This window comes from Pteronotus mesoamericanus, unplaced genomic scaffold (assembly GCF_021234165.1).
Source record: "Pteronotus mesoamericanus isolate MK-2021 breed Mesoamerican mustached bat unplaced genomic scaffold, CSHL_Meso_final scaffold_85, whole genome shotgun sequence".
NCBI classification, from domain to species: Eukaryota; Metazoa; Chordata; class Mammalia; order Chiroptera; family Mormoopidae; genus Pteronotus; species Pteronotus mesoamericanus.
Genome location: NW_026555329.1, coordinates 76245292 through 76268861, shown reverse-complemented (window position 1 = coordinate 76268861; position 23570 = coordinate 76245292).

Sequence of the window (23570 nt, the reverse complement as noted above, 5' to 3'; positions counted from 1 at the left end):
TTGCAGAGTCATTATGTCAATTCCTTTCATCCACACTGAAGTGGGAATTCTACAGAATTTGATTAACTTTGATGCCAAGATCCACGTTTTTACTGTCATGATGGCAGCCACAGAGAGAATGTTTTCCAGATTGACTAGTCCTTTTATTTCTGATAAAGGCCCATAATTATATTGTCATATAGTTTTACTTTCTAATTTATTTCATTTTAAAATTTTGTTCCCATTTCTCTTTCTCACTTGATTTGCTCTTTTTATGTAACATGTACAGAATGCATTGCACATTGCAGGTGCTCAGTAAATGAGCACAGAGTATATATATGAATTAATAAATTAGGGAGTGAGATTTACAAATGCAACATCAAAGAGGTCCATTTTCTTCTGTGTCCATTATGTTTAGGGCTTTAATAAAAGTCAGCAGTAAGTGTTTTACTTCCTGATGCTATGCAGGAAAATCTGGCTGTCTCCCTTCTGGGCACAAGCAGAGTGACATAACTAATCTGCTCGGCATTCAGAGAAGTAACTTATGGTACAGGGTCAGGGCTGGTGGCCATCGATGTAAGGAGTTAACAATACAATAATACCCCTGCCTCTGACAGGGCTTCTCCCTGGTTCTGAGTAGATGCTGTTTCTGGGCCCCTCCGCATTTGAATAGTGCCCAATACATTTGTTGGATGGATGGATGAATGGATGGATGGAAGCCACTACATTAGGAGTAACATCCAAAGTGTCTACCTTGGAATTTAATTAAGATCTTTGACTCTTCTTTCATTTTCTCTGGCTGCCATTCCACCAACCATATGGCCACAGGGGCACCGAAAGGGAAAACTTAAGATGTTCCACAGAGGCGTACACCTACAACAATTCATGAGAAACAAGATCATTCTCAACGGGCCGTTTGTAACCCCAGGTCTGCACATTCCAACCCAGTCTTAAGCCCAGAAAACAGCCTGCCCATAACTTGACCCTGTACCTCCCATTCAGTATGCTGATTTCTGGACCCCTTCTTTACTCCCCACCCCAGCTTTCCTAAATTACAACACTTTGCAAAAGGCTGTTAACTCACTGTGGCACCAGCTTGGTCTTCTCTCAGAGATATTAGATTTAGAGGAAATTGCACAGAAGCGAGGAGAGACTTTGCAGCTCAGAGGTGAGGGTCTCGCTCCCTCCAATGGTCTCGGAAAGAGGGACTTCACAGGCACAGGAGTCGTCCCTGGTCTCTTGACTCAGGGCCTGGGTCCCGCTCACTGGGAGCACCAGCTCTAAAGGTTTTAGGTGAGGTTATCTCCTCCAAAGCCCTCCTTAACTGTTCCTGAGGGTCCCCCAGGGAGATGGGACAAGGACACAAAAGACATAGACACCATTTCTATCTGGAGAATCAGAAGTTGTTTGTCTTTCTAGCTCCGTTTCTCTGGGCCCTGGGGATGGATGTTCAGAAGAAAAGAAGCTGGTATTATTGACTTAATACCCAGCCACATCCATACACATGAAAGTCGCACAGTAATAAGGGCAAACATACTCCTGGGACCACACTGCAAACTGCGCCCCGTCAGTATTTAGATGGTGATGGGCTCCGGGATCTCAGCCTTGCCCTTACTACAACTGGAATTAGTTAGCAATTAATTAAACTGTTTTAGAGTTCATTAGAAATATCTAGGCCAAAGATAAGAGTTGGGAATCACATGCATTAGGTGATAAAGTCAAGGTTAATTAAAAAGGTCATTTAAGGAGAGCAGCTTCAATGAGAAGAAGACAAGACAGTATATTATGAATGACCAATATTTAATAGATGGGCACAGGAAGATCAATCTCCAAAAGAGGACAAGAAGAAAGACCAGAAAGATAAACAGAAAACCAGAAACTATGAATGAGGGAAATCAATGAGCTATGCTTGCTTCCTGTATGTTATGTCGGGACACAAACTAAGATATTCTCTTTAATTCTGTAAGGGATTCTAAATCTGTTTTTTAGATACAGGAAAATTCTGCCTAGAGCTACACTGCAGTTAATATTACAGGAAAAAAAAGTAAAATAAAGCCAAAGTTACTGAGAGAAAGGCATTGCTGCCCTTAAAGAAAAATATAGCACTTTGACCTTCCTTTCCCATTTACACTGACCTGTCCCAGGGTGAGTACTAGGCAACACGCATGGAACAATTTAATTTACAGAGACCCAGTTATTCAAAGGTTAACCAGAAAGAGCATACAAACGTGCAGCAACATCACTGTGAAAATGAAAAGCAGTTCTTACCCCGTGTGAAACAAGGACTCAGCGGGTGGACTATGATGCCAAGGATGGGGAGGTAAATGACCAATGATTTCCAATCTGTGACTTCAGTAGTGCCCCCTGCCAGAAATCTGTCACATTCAAAAGGAGCTCCTGTCAGTACCCTGGACACACATCTATATTCCAGCAACATATCACATTATTCTTAACTGCTCAACGCTCTCAGAAAGGGCTGATGAGTGGGAAAGTAATGGGTTTCACGCCTTCTCACTTTTTCTCCAATTAGGGGACAAAGGTCAACATGATCTCTCATATCTCCAGGACCACAATATAAACTCAAGGAGACAAATAAGGAGCCACGTCATCTTTAAACACAGAAAAATCAGTATTGGATATTCAGTGTATTAATAAATATGATTCTGAAGGACAAATTGTATGTTGTTAATTTACTGTTGTTGTTGCTCTTTTTAAGAAAACCATTATAGTCTCCTTTTATCTCTTAACTGCTAAGCATTTGGTAGAGTCCTTAGGTGACAGAGAAGCATTTGTCAAAGCCTGGTCCAAGGGCCGCCAGCATGAAAAGAGAACTTCACTATTTATAAGGAAACACTTTGTAAATTCTAAAGCTCAAAGTAAATGTAAGGTACTGTTTAAAAAAAAAAAAAAAAAAAGCTTTCATGCATGCACAGAACCTTAGAGACCACTGTAACCAAAGGTGTCATGTTGAAGATGAGAGTACTGAAGCTAGAAATGGTATGACTTCTTCAAGACTAAAGGCATATTTAAGACAGGAACCCAGGCATCTCAAATTTAGTGTATTCAAAATGGGATGCTAAATTTTCCTTGTCTCACAGTAAGTTTAACTGTTATGCCTCCGAGTTACTCAAGGGAGAAATTGAGTCATTCTTGATTCTTCTTCCTTTCCAAAATTGATTTATGTTCTGTTCACACCTCTCCATCGTCAGTGCCGCTGCCATAGACCACAGTCTATGGGGGGTGCGTGGGTTAGAAGAGAGGGAGACAGGTGTGAGACCCGTAGTTAAAAAGGACCTTAAACACATACACTTAGCACTAATTCCAAATTTAATAATATAAATGGATATAGATTCATTGCATCAATTAAAACTTTTTTTCCAACTTTGTGATTTTTATTGTTGGGCGGCCGCTTTATACTCCTATGGAACCGCTAAGCTATACCATTAGAGACGCAGCATTGCAGAAGAGCTGGCAGCAGAAGCAGACCCAGCTAAGGGGAAGCTCGGTCTTTGTAATTTTGCCCCTTTTTCATTTTGTGTACACAGAAGCATAAATACTACTTGAAATCTTTTAATGGCAATAAAGTTACAGTCACGCCTCCATGTGACCAACATCTGAACTCCGAATATTTGATCTGTGATAGGTATGTAAGCAGTTTCTCATCACAAAATTATTAAAATGTATTTTTCCCATTAGAAACCAGCAACTAACGTTTTGTGTTTATTTTTTCTTTTGAAGAACTATGCACCGCACAGAACTGTTCTGTTGTATGGAGGAAGCTCAGCTGAAGAGTGAGGAGTCACAAAGAACTGATTCAATTCATCAGGGCTAAAATCTCCAAAAATATACTGTGGAGCCCAGGGCCCTGGTGGCCAATTTCTTTTTTTTTTTTTTTTTTTTAATTTTTATTTATTGATTTGAGGGAGGGAGAGAGAGAGAGAGAAACATCAATTTGTTGTTCTACCTATCCATCCATTCATTGGTTGATTCCTGCCTGTGCCCTGACTGGGGCTCGAACCATAACCTTGGCCTATGGGGAGGATGCTCCAACTAACTGAGCTACCTGGCCAGGGCTGTGGCAGCCAGTTTCAATAAACCTGTGCACTGCCTGACCCCTCACACTGCTTCGCCCTCCACCACCATCCCTTCTCGCCAGCACACACACCACACACAAAACTTTGTTGTGTAACCTTAAATCCGTGTCCCGCTTCTGGACCATGCTGCCTAGAGTGTTCTGTGAATACTGTCTTATCATCCCATAAATATCTTAGCTCTAACAAAGAGAGATTGCTATTATTTTTGCCTTAACAGAATTAGTTAAATGAAAATGCTTGATCTGTGTCTTTCATAGCCTGTGTGAGGCTTCATTTCAAGTGAGGGGTGGGCACAAAATCCACTCTGCTAATGTAAAGTCTCTTAACTTGTCTTGGGCTTCTGTTCCTGCCACCACACAAGCCATTCTCTACACAGTTACAATTACTCCTTTCAAATACAAAGCACATTATAGATCTCTCCTGGCTAAAAACCTGCAACCCCTCTTGGACTAACACAAAACCCAGTTTTCCTTTGAAGCCTTTAAAACAGCAGGAGTGATCTGGCCCTTCCTCCTTTGGAAACTGCATCTCTTTAATCAGAGTATAAAAGCCCTAGTGGACCTAGAACGAGCTGTATGTGATCGGCGCTTTGTAGACTCAGGGTTTTTTCACTCATGGGTTCCTATGCCAGGAGTATGACCTCACTTTAATTGTAGTTGTCACCCTCTCCTCCAAACACTTGTCCTTGCACAGCAGCACGTGCCACAAACTAAAGTTCTTGTGCCTTTTCATTGCTTCTCGTAGCAGGTGCTCAATTAAAGCGCCACATAAATAAGTCCACACATCACTGGTGAGTCAGCCTTATTTCACAGTGACTTGTTGGAAAAAAATAAGGACAAAATGTATTAGTCATTTTTCTTTATGCTTTTCATGAAATACACTTTTTACTGAAAATATTTATTTTCATGGCCTTAGAAAAGCAGGTTTTCCTCCTATGTTTGCTTGTAGATGGTCACTTTCTTTAAACTTCGCATGACTTATAAGGCACTCGGTTAAAGTTTCTGCTGCCTAACTTCTACCGTTCCTGCTGTGTTTTCCTTCTGCTCTCCTTTCCATTTCTTCCTTCTCCATTATTTTCTCCTTCTTCCCTTCTTCCCTCTTTCCTTGCCTTCTTCCCTCTTCCTCTCTTCCTTTACCGTGTCCCTCTTGCCTGCCTGTTCTCTTGGGCCCTTTCCTCTCAACACTCTATTTTCTCTCTTCTGAATGTACATTGTTTCCAGGCACAGCTTGAATCATAATTTAATAAAGAATATCAGACAGTGTATTTGAGATAACACGGTAACAAATAGCAAAAATCAAATCCAAACAAAAAACAACAGCAAAAAGCTTTTTAGCTCCCTCAGACTTCCAAGCTCCTGCACTGACTCATGCAGAGGGCGCGCCAGCACCTCCCCTGCCTCCCCACTTCTACAAGGTGTGAATGTGAGGTAACGCCCAGGCCACCTGGGATGGGAACCCCATTGACTCAGCTGTCCCTCTTCTTTCAGGTGGCCTAATTCTTCATTTTCTGAGAAATCTAATTTTAAATTTGCTCTTCCCTCTTTCTTGAAAAATAGTTTTTAGATGGATTTTTAATAACATAGTTAGGTAAAGGAGGGGTCTATTCCAGAAGTTTAATACCAGACTTCTTATAATTATATTGCTGCTGCTCACTGAATGCAGCTGGACATGATCTACCTCCAGGTGCAGAAGGCTCATGCTATTACCATTGGTTGGAGTGGAGTAGCAGCCATAAATCTCATGAGTTTTTTTTAAGTTTTTAAAAAAAGTTGTTTCATGTTTTTCATACCCTGAACACATTGTAGTAGTGAAAGTGGCAAGATAAATATCCTTTTCCTCATTTCAATGACAACTTGCATAATATATAAAAAGCCTGAAATACTTGTATGTTAGTCAAAGACGAGTGATTTATCACTGATCAAGAGAATAAGAGCAGTCTCACGGTTTTATAACTAGAAAGGGGACAAGTCAAAAGGAAATTTAGGAGAGCCAAGAACATGAAGTTCAAAGCAAGTTTTCCCTTACCTTTCCTGGGCTGAGCTGTAGTTTCATACTGATGACTCCAATTCCAAGCCTAGCCCTCTGGGTGCTTCCTAGCCTCCCACTATTCCATAGTTGTTAGCCCCTTTCTCAATTCTGAGAAAGTCCTCAAAAGTATTTGCTTATTTGCTCAATGCATCCAGTGTCCCGACCATGCTACCTCTGTACCTCTGTACCTTGCATCCTGGGTGCCCCTGGGGCATGTCCATGGGTTCCCTTATCATCACCCACCCCCACTCCCACCCGCAAGCAACTGGCCAATTGCTGATTTCTAGGAAAAGAAGGTGGGAAAATGGGACTATCTAATTGTTGAATTTTATAGTTATAGCCTCTTCATTTATGCTTCCACTGAGTCCTTTCATTTCCCTTGTTTTTGTCTCTCATTGGAAAACCCCTATGTGGGTTCTATGTCGGGGAGAGAGGACAGTCCAGCTGGCCCTTTTGTTGAGGTCCCCTCCCGTGTGAATGTCTCTTGGACAGATGGCTTATCCCATGACTTTGTCAGCCTCTGGTCTAACTGTGAGCGGGCGGGGAAGGGTGCATGTGAGAGAGAGAGGATGGGGTGCGGGGAGCAGCGAGCTCACGCTCTTCATCCTTCAGAGCCCAGTCGCTTCATTGCTCTGTTTTCAGAACTAAGCCTCACTGGTTTCTGCTTTGTCTGGGATCCCCAAATCCAGGTCTTTTATCTTCAGTTTCTCCATAGAAGGAGCCTCTCCGCTTCTGCCCAGGGTGCGTGCTGACTGGCAGGGTGCGGGGGCGATGCCAAGGTCAGAGACCCAACCGCTGTGATAATAGGCTCCCGTCTTCTCCCGTTTCCCCGCTTTGGCTACCCCTCCACTGCAGCCCCCTTACTTCCTATGCTCTTCTCCTTCTGCATGTGTGTTAGTTGGTAGCTTTTTCTCTAATAAGTTAGTCATCATTCCTCTGTGTGCTTTCTATATTTAAAAAGTGTGCTTCAGTTTCTCTTATTCACTCATATCTCCTCTGCCATTCTATTTACTCCTGTGGCTCATGCCTTTTGCTCCATAGCCATTTCAGTGGTAGCTGGGAAGGGAGAAGAGGTAAACTTGCACAATACATTTTCCTTCTGCTAATAGACCCCTTATTATCACTTAAAATTGTATATTTCTGTCAGGTCTTCAGTCTAAGAACTCTCCCTCTCTAATGTGAATTGAATTGAATTGATCTCAATTTTTATACAAGAAAATTGCCCTAGAGTATTCAGGAAAATCATTTGACTATTAGCAGCTTGCTGGCTTATTATTATTATTTTTTTGGAGGGATTTGAAAAATGGAGAATTATTTACCCCTAAGTCATAACTCAAGTCCATCAGAGATATCATGCCAATGTCTCTCCTGCCTGAACTGTCTATAATAATTCTAATCCATGCCAGGTTCTTCTTCCATTTACCTTAATCCCAGAGCCATTCCACTGGCATGTTGGATAGGTGGTGAGTGTGAAAACCAGTGTAAACACAAGGTGAAGGGACGCAAAAGAATTGGTCACTTCAGCAATAAATACCGGCCTGTTCTGTTACTTAGCTTCATGGACCGAAACTTTTTTACAAAACTGTTTGAATGAAATGTTTTACATCTTGAGGCAATTGATTAATGGGTTCAGTTAAAGGTCCAAGCTGGGTTGTGTGTGTATAAGCCTAAGTACACATACTTCATGTGCTGGTTTCCTGGGGTGAAGGTGAAGGCATCGCCGGCCGTATCCACCAGGTTTATTAAAGAGCTGAGGCAGCTGGGTCTGCGGTCGGGGCTGGTGGGAGCATTGATGCTCCTCACCGCAGATCTGGTCAGGCCTCAAGCCCCTAGCCAACAGCACATCGCGGAGACACCCAAAGTCTTCACTCAAGCATGAAACTCACTGAAGAGCCTCAACCTGCCCGTGACCTCTTCAGTCCTGTGGAGGTCTCTCCCCGCATCCCCCCTCCCTCCTGGCCGTGCAGGAATCTAGAGGGATGGCAAATTGAACGCCCTCTGCACCTCTGAGCCTGTCTAGGGGCATCACCCTTGGGGGTTCTCAGTTTTCAAGCCCTTGCTCCCCCTCCAAGAGCTCCTGTAACTTCAGTTATTTCACTAAAGGACCTCAGGGCTTGGAGCCGTTTAGAGAACTCATTAAAAAAACACAGCTGGAAAGTTGCCTCAGGCATCTTGACAAAGATTTTTTTAAAAGTTCTTAATTGATCTCAAAGGAATAGAAACTATTTCAGGATTGAAAAAGTAAGCGTCAGGAAAAACATCTCCTTGTGGAGTTCATTAAAACTTTGCCATGATTAATTACATCAGGAGCTCTCTCGGCGGGCAACTGCTCAGGGGATGTGGAGACACTTGGCCTTTGGGGGGAAGTCCTGGTTTCTCAGCAGTGAGGCCCTACAGTTAATGTTTAAGTGGTGTGTGGAGACCCTCTCCTTGGAGGCTGAAGTTCCAAGCAGCATCTCATCAGTGGATTGAGCTCTTTTCTCATTCACACATTTATATAAGGGAATAACAAACCACATAAATTGCAATACATTCCAGGCATAGTACTAAGACTTTTATATGAATTATGTATTACCAATCATCAAAATAATATTTAAAAGTGAGTATTTCTTGCCTTCTTGTTTATAAAAGAACAGCAAGTTTGATCAAGTAAAAAAAAAACAAAAACAAAAACAAAACTCATCCAAGGTCATGTAAGTGGTAGCTCCCAAATTTAAAATTGATTCCAAAGCCTTTTCCGTCTTTCAGCTGATAAAAGTCCAGCATGAACTCAAGCATACTCTCTCTAGACCTACTCAGGGTCTCTAGTTCAGCTACCCAAACAACCATGCTGTTGATTTCTTCCTTGGCAACAGCAAGGAAGCCAAAACAGGGCAACATTAACTCAAGATATGATGATAAAGGATATAAGCTAGAACTTCTGCAAATTAACATTATTCTAAAATTAACATTTCCTGCCCTGGTCCCTTGCCATACTCCAGTTAGATGACTTTGTTGGTACACTAATACAATAGACTCTTTCTCAATGGATAGCTCGAAATTGATGTCAAATTATGCAACCCTCTCAGTTCCTCTGTCAGCCTTGGTACCCGAGGCATGGGGGAATGCTTGGGGTTCCTAAGCTATGGGGTTTACTGGATCTTCCAAGAGCTGATGCCCAGACAAGGTTGGATGTGCAGGGAAACACCATGAGGAAAAACGAGGAGGGCCAGTGAAGTCTTGAAGAGCCATCCGATGAATGATTCCTGCGAAGGGAGAGGATAAGAAGAGAGCAAGGCACGTGTATCACCTAGACTCACAGCCACAAAGAGATGTTCCCTCAAATTTGGTAATTCGAAGAAAGTTTAATAAAGGGTAGTGCAGAATCCCGAGCTGGTAACAAAACTCCTTCGCAAAGTCTAGGGTTGAAGGGGAAGAGGAGGCTGCTCTTCCTAGGACCTGAAGACAAAGAAGGGTGTGCAGAAGGGTGGCAGGATAGAAACTGGAATCCTAAGTCAGTTGGACCTGTCCGCACCGAACCTGCAGAAAATGAAGAAATACTACAACTCCATCTCCCTGGTCTCTCATCTTTGTTTCCAATGACCAAATCCGAGGAGAGGCCGGAGGACAGTGAAGCCCCTTGGTGTGATACATACAGGCCAGTCCTGCCGCACTCAGCGCGGGGCAGGGGAAGGTGAAGGGTGGGTATGGAGGAGTGAAGGGAAGATGTTCACACGGCATTTGATTTGTACACTTATCAGAACTGACCATGGTTTGGGACTCCACCAGACCAGAAACTTCAAGGGAATTTCACATGTTTTATTTACAAATATTTACTTATAGAAATAAATGACATTCTGAGTAATCATAAAATATACATGAGTTCATAGTGATAAGAAGTGGGAGAGAAAGTTCTTCAGAAAAAAATGTCAACGAGTAGTTGTAAAAAGTAGTGGCAGCAGCATCTCTGTTGAATTCCTCCAGAACAAGTTCCAGCTGAACCTAGAGTGATGAATCCGAATTTCAGACATTCTACAGAACAACCAGCCTGGGCTTTTCAAAACCGAAAGACAGAAGCAGAGGAAACCCTTTGAGATTAAATGAGGTGAAAGAGATAAGAAACTAAATGAAATGTTTGATTGGACCCTGAATTAAAAACAAACAAACAAACCAAAGAGCCATTAGTACACAGTATCATAGTATTGGTGTTAAATTTTGTGAGTGTGATAATGCTATGTGTTTAATATTTGTTTTTAGGAGATACATGCTAAGTTATTCAGGGCTGATAGTGTGTATACATACTCCATTAAAGTTAACCTATAATGTCCACAATCATACATTTAAATGATTCAGTGAAAATGTATATTTTAATCATATGTATTTATTTTGTATATATTATGTAATTATATAAATATAATGTTTTATATAAACTTATAAGTGTTTCATAATAAATACACAATACTTATTAATAGTATACATAAATTCTCAGCACCGTTGACTGAATAATTTTGGACCAGATAATTCTTTGTTGTGGAGGGCTGTCCCTGGTCCCCCTCTAGCAGATACCTCCCTTCTCCAATCATAACAATCAAATTTACCTCCGGACATTGTCATGTGTCCCCTGAGGAATGGGCACAAAATTGCCACTAATATATGCTTGTATATAGGTATTTCTACACAGAAGTGGGTAAAAGTAAGTTTAAGTTGCACAGTGACATTCTTTGAGTTAATAGAACTATTGTAGTAGTCACAACCTGCATGTCTTTTTCCATACAAACAACTGTAAACCTACTTTTGCCAACATCAGTATATCTGTATCTAGGTAGCTAGCTATCAAGAGAAAAAGCTAGCCACCTAGCTCGATAGGCAAAAAAAAGCCAAAACACTCACAATTAGCAATTATTAAATAGAAGAGGAGATATGGATGTTTATCATATTATTCTTTCCAAAATTCTGTAGATTTAAAACTTTCACAGAAAAATTAGGGAAAAAGAAAAATTAAATGTATCAACTGGATCGTCAAAATATTTAATACAAAAATGAGAAGACAAAAAAACCCCATAAGACATAGAATGCTACATGACAGTCTGATTTTGACTCCCTTTTCTTCACTCATTATTTACCTTGATTTATTTTCAATAGCCCAACGTACAAAAAAACCTGTTCCTATATATTTTCTATCCCCCACTTTTTAATATTATCCGACACAGACCAGGTACCTGGCACAGGGGCCATTGAACGTCAACTGTCATTACGACTGTAAGATTTCAGGATCAGTGTCCTCCCTACCATGCTCTACGCTGGGTTTTAGAAGACAGTGTCCCATTTATGAAGAACAATCCCGCTAATACACAAACACAGAAACCTACCCTGAAGGATCAGCCCAGCTGGCGACCTGGGGCCCCTTTCCCAGGCAGCCTGCCTGGGGCCTGTCCCTCTAACATTTTCTCCTTCCCTTTCCCCGTCCGCCTGCCTCTCCTCTCTTACAGAACTTCTCAGTTTAATTAAAATGTTTTTTCCAGCGCTCTTTTCACATTTAAAGCTTCTGAGAAGGAGATTTATCTTCAGCTAATTTTAAATTCCGGTATTTGAGCTCAGCTTAATAATTTTGCCAAGCTGCTTTTTAAAGAATCAGACTAATGTGATTTTAAAAGAAAAAAAGGATGCATACTACCTACCTCTTAATCACCTTTACTGCCCACCCTCTCCTCACTCTCTGCCATTGTCACACTCGGAGCCCTGTGGCTGTCCATAACCTTTAAACAGGAAATCCACTCTTCAGCTTTTCTCATTCATTTAAGTCTACTTATGCTCATTCTTTGACCATATAGGAACCTCTGTCTTTCCATTGTTCCTCCTTTTCTTCTGTTAGTTTTCAGTTCTTCTCTTAGCCTGCTTAGACTCCATGTTCCATCATTTTAACGATGTTTCTAATGACTTATCTTAATCTTACTGTTTTTTCAGTGATTGCCTGGAAAATATATCCTTCTTGGGTCAATTTCATGGTCTTACCATCTTTCACCTCACACTCAGGCTGTGAGTACTACCAAAAAAAGTGACATTACTGGAGAAGTGATTTCTAATATCTGTCCTAGAAAATTTAATGACCCGTAATGAATATTCACAAAAGAAATTTCTCCACATAACATGTGAAAATGGTAACCAAATATTTCTCCATAAATTTGTAAAACATTAATGAAGCTCCTTTCTCTACCAAAAAAAAAAAAAAAGAAAAGAAAAAGAAAAAAAGAAAAAAAAAGGAAAGAAAAGAAAACTGCAAAGAATCAAGACTTTTCAGAGAATCAAGAATTAGGAAAGATATGTTGCCCTGAAGGAGGTAAAGTATGAAAATACAAAGCTTAAAACAGAAATGAAAGACTTTGTCAAAATTCTCCAGAAATGAAGTTGAAATTAGAATGGGGAAAAGAGGATAGAGATACTGGTGGAAATACACTAAGGAATATTAAACATTGAGTGATAAAAGCAAGCATAATCAAATTGAAATAGAGTTAAAATGAAATAGCAGGAACATAAAGGTATGGAAGATAGGCAAATGAGTGCTAATGCATTCATTTTCTAAAAAATGTAAATCATAAATTACAAATATGTTAAAATTAACTCAAGAAAATTTTCCTGAAGTAAAAAAATATATAAGTTTAGAGATTGAAAAGGCAAACCGTGTCTTTGGTAAACTGACACAGAATGGTCATAGAAGAATATATCTTACAATTATCGCAAGACTAAAAAGAAGAATTATGGAGTTAGCTGGAAAAAAAAAATAAAAGCTACTAACAGCACAAAAAGATCAGTCTGAGCATCACTCTTCCACAGCAATATTCAATGCTAAATTTTGTGAAGGAACCCTACACAATCCTTCAAAAAAGAAAAGAATCATCCAGGTTTTATACCCAAGCAAACACTTACAGAAATGCAAAGGCAGAAATAGTGTAAAAAATGAAGAAATCAAAGAATACTAGTTTTAAAAATTTATGGCAAAAGAATTGGCAGTGAGCATTAGATCTTTTTAGTTGTAGGACAATGATGGATAAAAACATGAGGATTAAGGTGGTAGGGCAGATTTCAAATGCTTCAAACACACCCTGACAATGTAGAAGCAAATATTAATAGCAAATGTTGAGAAGGAAACATAGGAAATTGTGTAATGCTGAATTTATAATCCTTAATATGTGAAATCCAAAGTGTTTCACTTAAATATGACAAATAGAGTAAAAAAGATAGAGGTACATTTAATTGATGAAGTTAATTACAAAAAACAATAATAAGAGCAACAAAAATCAGGTAGGGGAGGAGAAAGAAAAAGGCAGGACAAAGAGCACATAGACAAATTTCATTATTGCCCATACTAGGTATTTACCTACATTTGGCAGGTAATTTAATTCAATGAAAAGGAATAGAAGATTAAGGATGCTATACAACATTGTAGAAATAAGATATAACCTTTAGAATGAAATCACAATTCTAAAACCATGTAAAAGATGTGGCACATAAATACAATGGAGTATTACTCAGCCATAAGAAAAGATGAAATACTGCCATTTGTGACATGGATGGACCTTGACAATATCAAGCTAAGAAAAAGTTAAGAACCATATGATTTCACTCACATGTGAGATATAAAACTGCAAGCAACAAATAAACAAGAAAAAACAAACAAAAACTCATAGGCGCAGACAACAGTATGGTGGTTACCAGAAATAAGGGAGATGGGGGGTTGTAATGGGTAAAACCAGTCAAATATATGGTGGCAGAAGATGATTTGATTTTGGGTGGTGAGCACACAATGCAATATGCAGATGATGTATCATAGAAATGTACGCTTAACACCTATATTACCTTATTAACCAATGTCACCCCAATAGCTTTAATAAAAAATAAAATAAAGAAATCTGCACACACAAAAAATATGCAATGTAGTTTTTAAAGCTATCAATCTACCAAGCTTAACATAAAATCAGATGCTAGAAACCAGAGCCAACATTTTAGTCATAGCAATAAAGGTAAATAGACTTGTTAAAATAACTTAGAGGTTGAATAAAAAAAACAAAACTAAATTCCATGCTGTTCATGAGCAACATGGTTAAAGTGGAGAGATCTAGAATCTCTAGAAAGAAAAGTGTGTGGAATGGCAAACAGGGCAAGTACATGAACAAAAGCCAAGCATGAGCTGTACCTTAATATCAGACAAAGCATAACATAGACCTCAACATCATTAATAAATCATATAAGGGCACCAAGAAACAAAATTAACACAGACTATATAAGAGTTATAATTATGTAACTTCAGATGTAATAAGGTCAATCTTCATAAAGCAAAAACGACAAGCTATTGAGGATGACAAGGAAAAACAGAAGCAGTTAGAGACGTTAATTCACCGTGCTCGGTCATATCAGATCATGGAGACAGTGTAAGATATAGAACGCTAAAGTAGTATAATTAATAAAGTGGATATAGTTAATATTTCACTAACTCTTCATCCTGACAGTAGACAATGAATTTTCTTTTCAAATACTAGAACATCTACTGAAAAAAGAAAAAAAGGAGAGAGAAAGAAAAACAAAAGGAAAAAAGGGCCACATATCAAGCCCCACAGAACACTAATTTCAAAAATAGAATACAAGCACTATGTTTTCAACACAATTGAAAAATATAAAATACTAGTAAAATAAGAACAATGACATTCCATGGTGTCTTTAAAATTTTACACACTGTGTAAACACTTGGTGAGGTCACAGCCTGAGCAAAGGGAAAACTTGCCAGGTTCTGGAACAGGAAGACTGAGCATTACAAGTGTTCTAATTCCCCTAAGCAATTCAGTAAATACAGAACAATCCCAAAGTAGCAACAGGATTTGTTTTTTAATTAGATAGGATGGTGCTAAAGTCTGATGGAAAAGTCAAAAGCATGAACAACCAGGAAATTCTATAAAAGAAGAGTTACAAGGAAGACCAACCTTGTTGCATTTTCAAATTGCATAAAATTTAATTGCATAAAAAATTGCATGCACCAGTGTCTTACTGGTGCATGACTAGACGTATCACAGATCAGAATAAAAAGATAGTAAATAAACATATGTGTATAGGAATTTCGTTTATGATGAAAATGTATCTCAAATCAATGATGCAAAAATGGATTACACAATAAATGTGCTGGAACCACTAAATGTACTGGAAAAATAATAAAAAAGAATTTATGTCTCTCATGGCATACAGTTATGTTTGTCAAATAAGCAAATCCATCCCCAAGACATGAGGAAGCAAGGTAATCTTTTTCACTGTATAGTCTTGAATTTTAAACCATGTAAATGCATAAAGGTTTTTTAAAAAATAAATGAAAAGTAACTTTTCCAATATTGAAAAGTATATTTTGAAATAGTGTATTTTTGTTACTATAAAAGTAACATATGTTATAGAAATGTGAGGAATACAGAATGTAGGAAACACTCAAGACAAACAAAAACCCCAGTAAACACCAATAAAAAGCAAACAGCCTCATTATCTCCTCCTCTTCTATGCTTCTATTTAATTACACTGATTTAAATCACATATAATATTCAATAATATTGAATGATTTATGCATAATATTTAAATTTTTTAAATTGATTTTGGGGGAAGAAGAGAGAGAGTGTGTGTGCATGAATGTGAGAGAGAGAGAGAGAGAGAGAGAGAGAAAAGAGAGAAACATCAATTTGTTGTTCCACTTATTGATGCACTCACTGGTTTGTTCTTGTATGTGCCCTAACCAGGGATCAAACCTGCAACCTTTGTGCATAGGGGCAATGCTCTAACCAACTGAGCTACCTGGCCAGGGCTGTCATAATACTTTTTAACTCAACTTTATGCCACAGTTTTATTCTAACTCTTTATCTCTGCCTTTGACTCAGTGTCTGTCATCAGAGCTACTTTTTAAACATCTTACACCATTTTCTAAAACATACTATTTTCACTTTCCTTTAAGTTATTTGAAGCACACCTTTTGAACTAACGTACTACCCTTTACTGACTCTCATCCTAAGCAACAAGGGCTCAATCATACAATATTGGAGTATTTGTCTTTTTTTCTTCATATATATTTATAATTTTTAATCTAACCACTATTACTTAAAATAATTTAAATTACAAGCTCCAAGGTATTACCTTTGAGTACATTCACCCTACTGACTCAATTTAGCGATTCCAGTTTGTGGTTTACTGTTTACCTTCTCACACCACACTGATTTAAAGCACTTTGTAATACTTTATTTGTACCAGCATTCATTTCATTTAAAGCAGTCAATGCATTCTTCCGTCATCCCACTCTTCTGGCCACTGGCCCCTAAGTATGTCTGTGTCCTGTCCTTCCCAGCGCATGAGCCGTTCCTCGCTTCTCTGGCTGCCCAAATCCTACCCAGCTTTCAGGGTTCAACACAAATTCTACCTCCTCTAAAAACTGCATTTTCAATTCACTGAACTCTTAGCACATTTTTAATCTTATGAATATATGGTTTTTGTATGTGTATTTTATCAAGCAGATTTTACTAATATTAAATAATTCAAATACTTCATTGTCACCCTTTACATATTACTGTTTTATGTCCCCACGTCAGTGGTAAGTTAATGTGAGTTTAGGAACCATGTTTTATTATAATACTTAGCATCCCACCTAAAAATTTAATCCATGTAATAGGTGCTCTGCCTTATGCAGACATTGAGAAACTCCTTAAATTAAAAATCCCAGTTCATTAATTTGTATAGTGAAGAGTCTTAGACCCAAACATTGTCAAGGTCTGTCTCAGACTAACTCCCCAATGCCAATTGTTGAAGCATTACTCATGCTTCTCACTAGATGGTGCCAACACCAAATAAACTGTACCGGAGAAAATTGACTATTTTCTTGAGTTGTAAAGATGAATAATCAGAAAATGTAGCCTGTTGTCTACAAAAGTTACAATTTGTGAAATAAAATATAGAGAATCATAGATTTTTTCTATTTTTTAACTGGAGAGATATTTGGTAATAAATAATTTAATGAATATCCCCCCAAAAATCATTATTTGGAGTAATGTTCATAAAATCAACCCAAAGTACATTGTTTAACAAATATTCAGTGAGTGCCTACTCTATATACAACAACATGATAGTGTTTGAGGCCACAAAGACAAATCATACACGGATGCTCTTATAAGGAAAATGAGACACATGCATTTTTAAAATTATAATCCAGGAGAAAACTGGGAACATTCAGAGACTACAGATATTACGGCAGCTGCAGAAATCAGCATGGCTCTTCATGGGAACAGGGATATTTCAGATGACTTTTGAATTATGAGTTCAATTTGTTGTGTCACATAGGAAGAAAAGCACGTTGAAGCAGACAGTGGAGGATACTGTATGTCAGACTAAATCAAAGACTTTCCACACAGTTTCATAATCGGAGCTGTGTTTGTAAAAAATCGTGTCTGCTCACAGAAAGGCAATATGACCTCACTTGTAAAATAGTCAGGTACATAGTAGCAGAGAGCAGTGAGTTGCCGGACAGGGGCTGGAGGCAGGCAGAAATGGGCGAGTCCGTGTTCAAAATGTACAAAGTTTCAATAATGCAAAAAAAAAAAGGTTCAGGAGATCTACTACACAGCATAGAGCCTGTAGGCAACAGCGCTGCCTTGTACACTTGTAAGTTTCTCAGATGGTAGACCACACGTTCAGTGTCCTTATTACAAAGATAACAATGATTAATAACAACAATAATAAAGGGGGTTGGGGGAAAGTTTGGGGGGTGATGGATATGCCTGTAACCGTCACGGTGGTGAGGGCTTCACGGGTTATACACATTAAATATGCACCGCTTTTTACACGCTTTTCTCAATCATACCTCAATACTGTGGTTTCTGAGGAAGGGCACTGCTGGCGGTGCGCCTGTTGGATGCGAAGGAGAGGAAGGAAGTAGGGCTGCTGGGCGGCGGGGCGTGGCGGCACACCCCCGCGGGGCCGCGGCGGCTTGAAGGTGAACCATGGTGAGGGCGAGAGGGATTTAAGGCATCAAGGACGTGAGTCAAGAACGGATGGAAGTGGAGGGCAGGGGAATGAGAACGAGGATAACTGGATGCCAGCTGGAGAAAACCGCAGGCAGTTTGGGCTTTGCGCATTATGAGGGAATTAAAAATCTTTACTTCTGAACATCTTGAGTTTTAACAACTGACACTACAGCTTCTCTCCCAATAAATCTGTTTTTTCCCCCCTGCTCAGTAACACCAGCATGCCACATATGTGCTGATGAATTTAAAAAGCTACTGGGTCTGTTCGGTGAGTGTTTTGATTGTAGCATCATCTAAAGCAAGTAATTCATGGCTGGGTCTCTGCTGAGTCTGTTGGTGATAGCACAGAACTGAGTAAGTCTTTGATTTCTTCTTTTAAGGAACCTTTCTGAGACATTTAGAGTTTTGGAGAAATACACAGCAGGGCCCCCAGGAAACTTCTTTGTCCCTCCTGTCCCTTTCCTTTTTCCTCAGAAGCACAAAACCTCCCTTAGTTCAGTTCCTTTAGAGCAACAACATTAGTCAAGCCCTCATTGGATGCCAGGGGCTGTGCCGGGCTCCAGGGGCACCGTGGTGCGTTAGACCCCTGCTCCTCGCAGCTCAGGAGACACAGGGCACTGAGTGTGCCTCTGGCAGGAGGGCAGGCCCCAGTGGGTAGGGATCCTGGAGGAGGGGATGCCTAAATTGAGTTAGAAGAATGAAAAAATAAAATAATGTAAAAAAAAAAACCCCAAAACACCTAACCACATAACTGAAGAAGGGGTGTTTTAAGCCCAGGAAATCGTCTAAACACGACAGGGAGACCATGTTGTATTGGAGATCCGACAAGAAGATGGAGGGCATCGAGTGCTGACAGAGGATCAGGTGCTGCCCTGGGGAAGCAGGTCCTGAGGCAGAAGCAGAGCGGGAAGCAGAGGGGGAAGTAGAGAGGGAAGTAGAGGCGGAAGCAGAGGCAGGACACATCACCTATGACCAAGGGAAAGAGCCCATCTTTGCAGACGGTGGAGACAAACACAAAAATGTCTTAAAGATGAGTAGATGAGAGCACGTTAGCATTTTAATTTAGGGAGGAATCACTTTATCTTAGAGACAGCAATACAACATTTATTAGACGGCAAATATGAAGTGAAAAAGGAGCTGGAGGACAGGGGAAGAAGGCAGAGTTACCGAAAACATGTAATCCGTCCACTCCTAGACAAACGTTTCTTAAATTTCTGTCTCCACCTGCCCATTTTTTTCTTAGTCAATTCTTATTGACCACACGTTCACAGCACACCAAGTCTCAGTCTAAACATACGCAAAATGCTCCGAATGTTAAACGTTTTATGTGGCGTTATAACAGGTGCTTTGGCTGGCTCTGGGTGCTGAGCCCTGCCGTTTCCATGACAACCTTCACAGCAAAAGGCCAGGTTGATGACGTTGCTCTGATCCAGAAGCTTTGCCTTGCCTTTCCGTGCTGCATGATTTTTCACATCAAACAAATCCCAGCCAGCGCTGGCACGCTCCTTCGTACATCAGGAGTCTGAAACTGCCTAAATTTCAGATTTCGGTGGAGCGTGTCTCCCCTACATATGCACTTGTGGGGTAATAATTGGGACAACCCACATAGACGTTTCTGTACCTCAGGAGAATCTGACAGTGAACTAAAGGGAAAAAAAAGAACATCGTTCTGTATATATCCAACTACTCAGGGTTATTTTGCCTTGATGCAAAATCCTCAGTAAAATATGAGAGCCAGCAGGTTCAGGAGTAATGTGCCTCCGTTCTCTCCAACTCTGTTGGCTTATTAAACCTTCGCTTGATTGATATTTGACCCACCTACTCTCTCCTCTGCACCTCTGGACTTACCAGTGCTTCCTTCCTCTTTCTTCTTTCATGGAAGCACACCGGTGCTATCCATGCATGTATTTTTATGGGCTCACACTGCATATCATTTTTGGAATTACTTATTAGTAAACCACTTTTTCTTCTCAGTAATATCTTATGAGCCATTGCCCATGTCTTTTTCTTTTTAGCTACCACGTTTTCTTTCACATGGACATGCCGCATTTTAATCCATCCAACTCTTTTATTTTTTAAATGCCAGAGTTTTATTTTTTCAATTGTTCTAAGCAACATCACGATGAGTATCCCATTAGTCACTTCCACGTGTACACGTTTCCTGAGTATAAATGTTTGTATTGGAGTTCTTACACTGCAAGTTTTGCTGGTCTTCCAGCACTATCAGCCTGCTTCATGGACACGCTACTCTAGTTCTCACCATAAGATTCTATGCCCAGTATTTCTTCTGCTTTCAAAATAATTGCCCTAAGTAAAATAAAATAGGCTTTAACAAACACTTAATCTATTCCAAGCAATAATGTAAGAAGTTTATCTGTATTTACTTATTTAATCTTCAAAACAATGCAGTGGGGTAGGTGCACTTAGTAGCCTCATTTTATGTACAAGGAAACTGAGGCACAGGAAGATTAAACTTGGCCCCATGTACCCAGCCCCAGAGCCTGGGCTTTTCAGTCACTACATGGTCACGGCCAGCTGCCTCCTCTCACCCAGGCCCTGTGTGACCTGCTGCCCGTTGTAGGCCCGGCCAGGCGCTGTTAGTAAGCGCTCCGCAGTGACAGGCCTTGACCATCCTGCTTCCCCGCACCGGCCCCACCCCGCCCACTGCGCCCGTCTAATCTCTGACAAATAAAGGGTGAACGTGTGCTAATATTTATCTAACCTGCTCGTAAGAGAAACAGCAGGAAAACGGAAGAGATTGTTCCACCAGCACTCATGAATAGAAATCTATACAGCCCGCCAGGAAAGGAGTACCAAAATAAGATAACTGAGTTTGATACACGCCTGGTGAACTTCTCACAGCCCAGTAAGCCATATCAACTTTGGTTCAACTTCTCTAACTAGGCTGCAAAGTTTGAATGTCTTCCCAATGCCCCCTTCTCTCATTTTGAAGGAACTTATCATCAGACCCAGAAAGTGCCCACCCAGATAATCCAAGATGGTCTCATTTGAAGATCCTTAACTTAATCCCATTTCAAATAAGCTCACAACCACAAGCTCCCAGTGGAGGCCGTGACAAAGCCTTTCGGGAGCCACCACTCAACCCACCCCATTAGGCATGTATGTACGTATTTATTATGCAGGCACAGATATATTCTATATCTGTTCCTGCCTATGAGTGTGATAAGTTTTTGTGTTGTGTTATTGTGTCCCAACTACTTAAAATGTTGCCTAACGTACCATATACTCAGTAAATATTAGCTGAATGCATTGGTTAATATGGTCACTCAAAAAAACATACTATATGTATAATTCACATGTCTTTATTGTATTGACTTCTTTGAGTTTGCTGATAACTAAATTCTGAAGGTTTAATCTCTGGACAATCTGTTAAAACTGACTACCAGAGCCTATATCACGGTTACCTAACCCCAAGAAGGCTGGCTCGAAACTTCTGACCAGCTCTGTGCACCTCCCCTTGCAAGAAGCTCTCTCCCACGTGCATGTGCCCGCCACGCTGCTGCCCTGCCTCTCTTTGCGGATCCCCACACGGGTCTGACCTGTGCCCTCTGCCTGGCTCAGCCCGCGTGTGTAGGTATTCCCCTCACAAAGAGGTCAAGGTGACACTACTGATTCCCATCTGCTCTCTGAAACACAACTTAGCATAATTTATGGAGAAGTAGTACTTTCACACACTCCGTCACCCAGATGCTTATGGGAAATAATCAAGAGACAAACAGCCCTTACATGTGGAGTCTCCCAGGTTTCCGGTGTGGAGCTCATCAGTGCGGGCTGCTTGCAGACAGACCTGGGCACCTTCCCAGCTGGCTTCCCCACGCAAGCTGAGTGTCAACCTGCTTTGACCTTGCACTGACCTGGGTCTTGGACAATCAAGGTACTTTGCATCATGTCAGTTGGCCCATATAGCCATTGTGTAAGGAAGGCAGAACACGCATTATTATTACTATTTTGCTTAAGAAGAATCAGTGTTTCGGCATGTTGAGATGATTTGTCCTAGGCTACGTGATAAAAATATATCTGGGACTACAACTCAGGTTGTCGACAGCCAATTGGTTGTTTTGAGGCCTTATTCCTGCCGAAGGTGTCTTTGCCTGCTTTCCATGCACGTTTCATAGATCTATATGACTTCACCATTGTTTTGATTCATATTAATTGCCTCGGAAAGTAATCACTTTTCTTTATATGTGTGGGTTTTAAATGGCAATATATTCATAACCTTTTTTAATATCTACTCTCTAAAGTAAGGCAGGCTTGCATTTCACCTTTGTTTCTTTTCTTTCCTGAGGACTGTGCTTCACATTTGTCCATGTTTATTTTATCAACAGTTCTCCAGATACAGTGACGGAAGCTTCCAACCACAGTGCTCGAACAATTAGTTTCCACACTTAGCTTGCAGTAGAAGCATGTTTGCTCTCTAAGGAGATCCTTGAGCTAAGAGAGGACCTGGGGCTGAGGATCAGGAGACCTGGGCTTCTGAGACCCCTACCCACTGTCTGTGACTGAACATCATGGACTTCCTTGAGCTTCTGTTCCAGAAGTTTGTAAAATGTAGCAAAAAATCCCATCTAATGCTTCATGCTTCATACTTCAAAAGAAAGAGAAAATATTCTTGAAAGTATTATTTGTTCTTAGAAAAAAAAATTGCAAATGCCAAACACCATCCTATTTTAAACTCTTTTAATGAGAGATTTAAAATCCTACCAACAGTGCCATGTTATATGGGATACAGTGTAAAGCACAGCACCCTGGGCCATTGGCAAAACTATGAGCTGGGAGAGAATGAGCATATCTGTGTACCCTCCCATGAGTGTGTGGGCACATTTGAGCAGGAGGGACTAGTGTACACAGGTAGAGTGTCAGATACACAAGTAGGAGAATCGAGAGTCACTGTGGCATAGAAAGAAAATCTGTCAAATCTGAAAACAACCTCATTGCTTGCGTGTGGCATGTGTGGTGAGAGGAAAAGTCAGGGAAGGAAAAGAAAACTGACAAGGAACGAGAACACCAAGGTCAGAAGAAAAGGCGACTGAGGAGGGCAAATTTCATTCAGCAAACAGTGCATTTGATGATTTTATTTGTCATCTATTTTGTGCTCATCCACTAGAGGATACAAACAAACCTATTGTGACATCTACAAGGGGAAGGTGAAAGCCAATACAAATGACTATGTAAGTTATGTCAGAAGACAGGATGCAATTGTATAAGGTACACGTCACAGACAGATAACAGAAAGCACCATTGCCATTGGAAGCAGGAAGCTATTTAATACGGGGAACCAGGTGCTAATAAAATGTGGTGGGAGGCCCAGCGGAAGAGCCTGCACTCTCTGCCACCGAGGCTGACTCCCAGCTCACTGTCCAGAATGGAATTGTTGCGAAGCTGCTCCCTCTGTCTCAGGCAGGAGGCTGGGAGTGCGGGAAGCCAGTACAAATCTGCG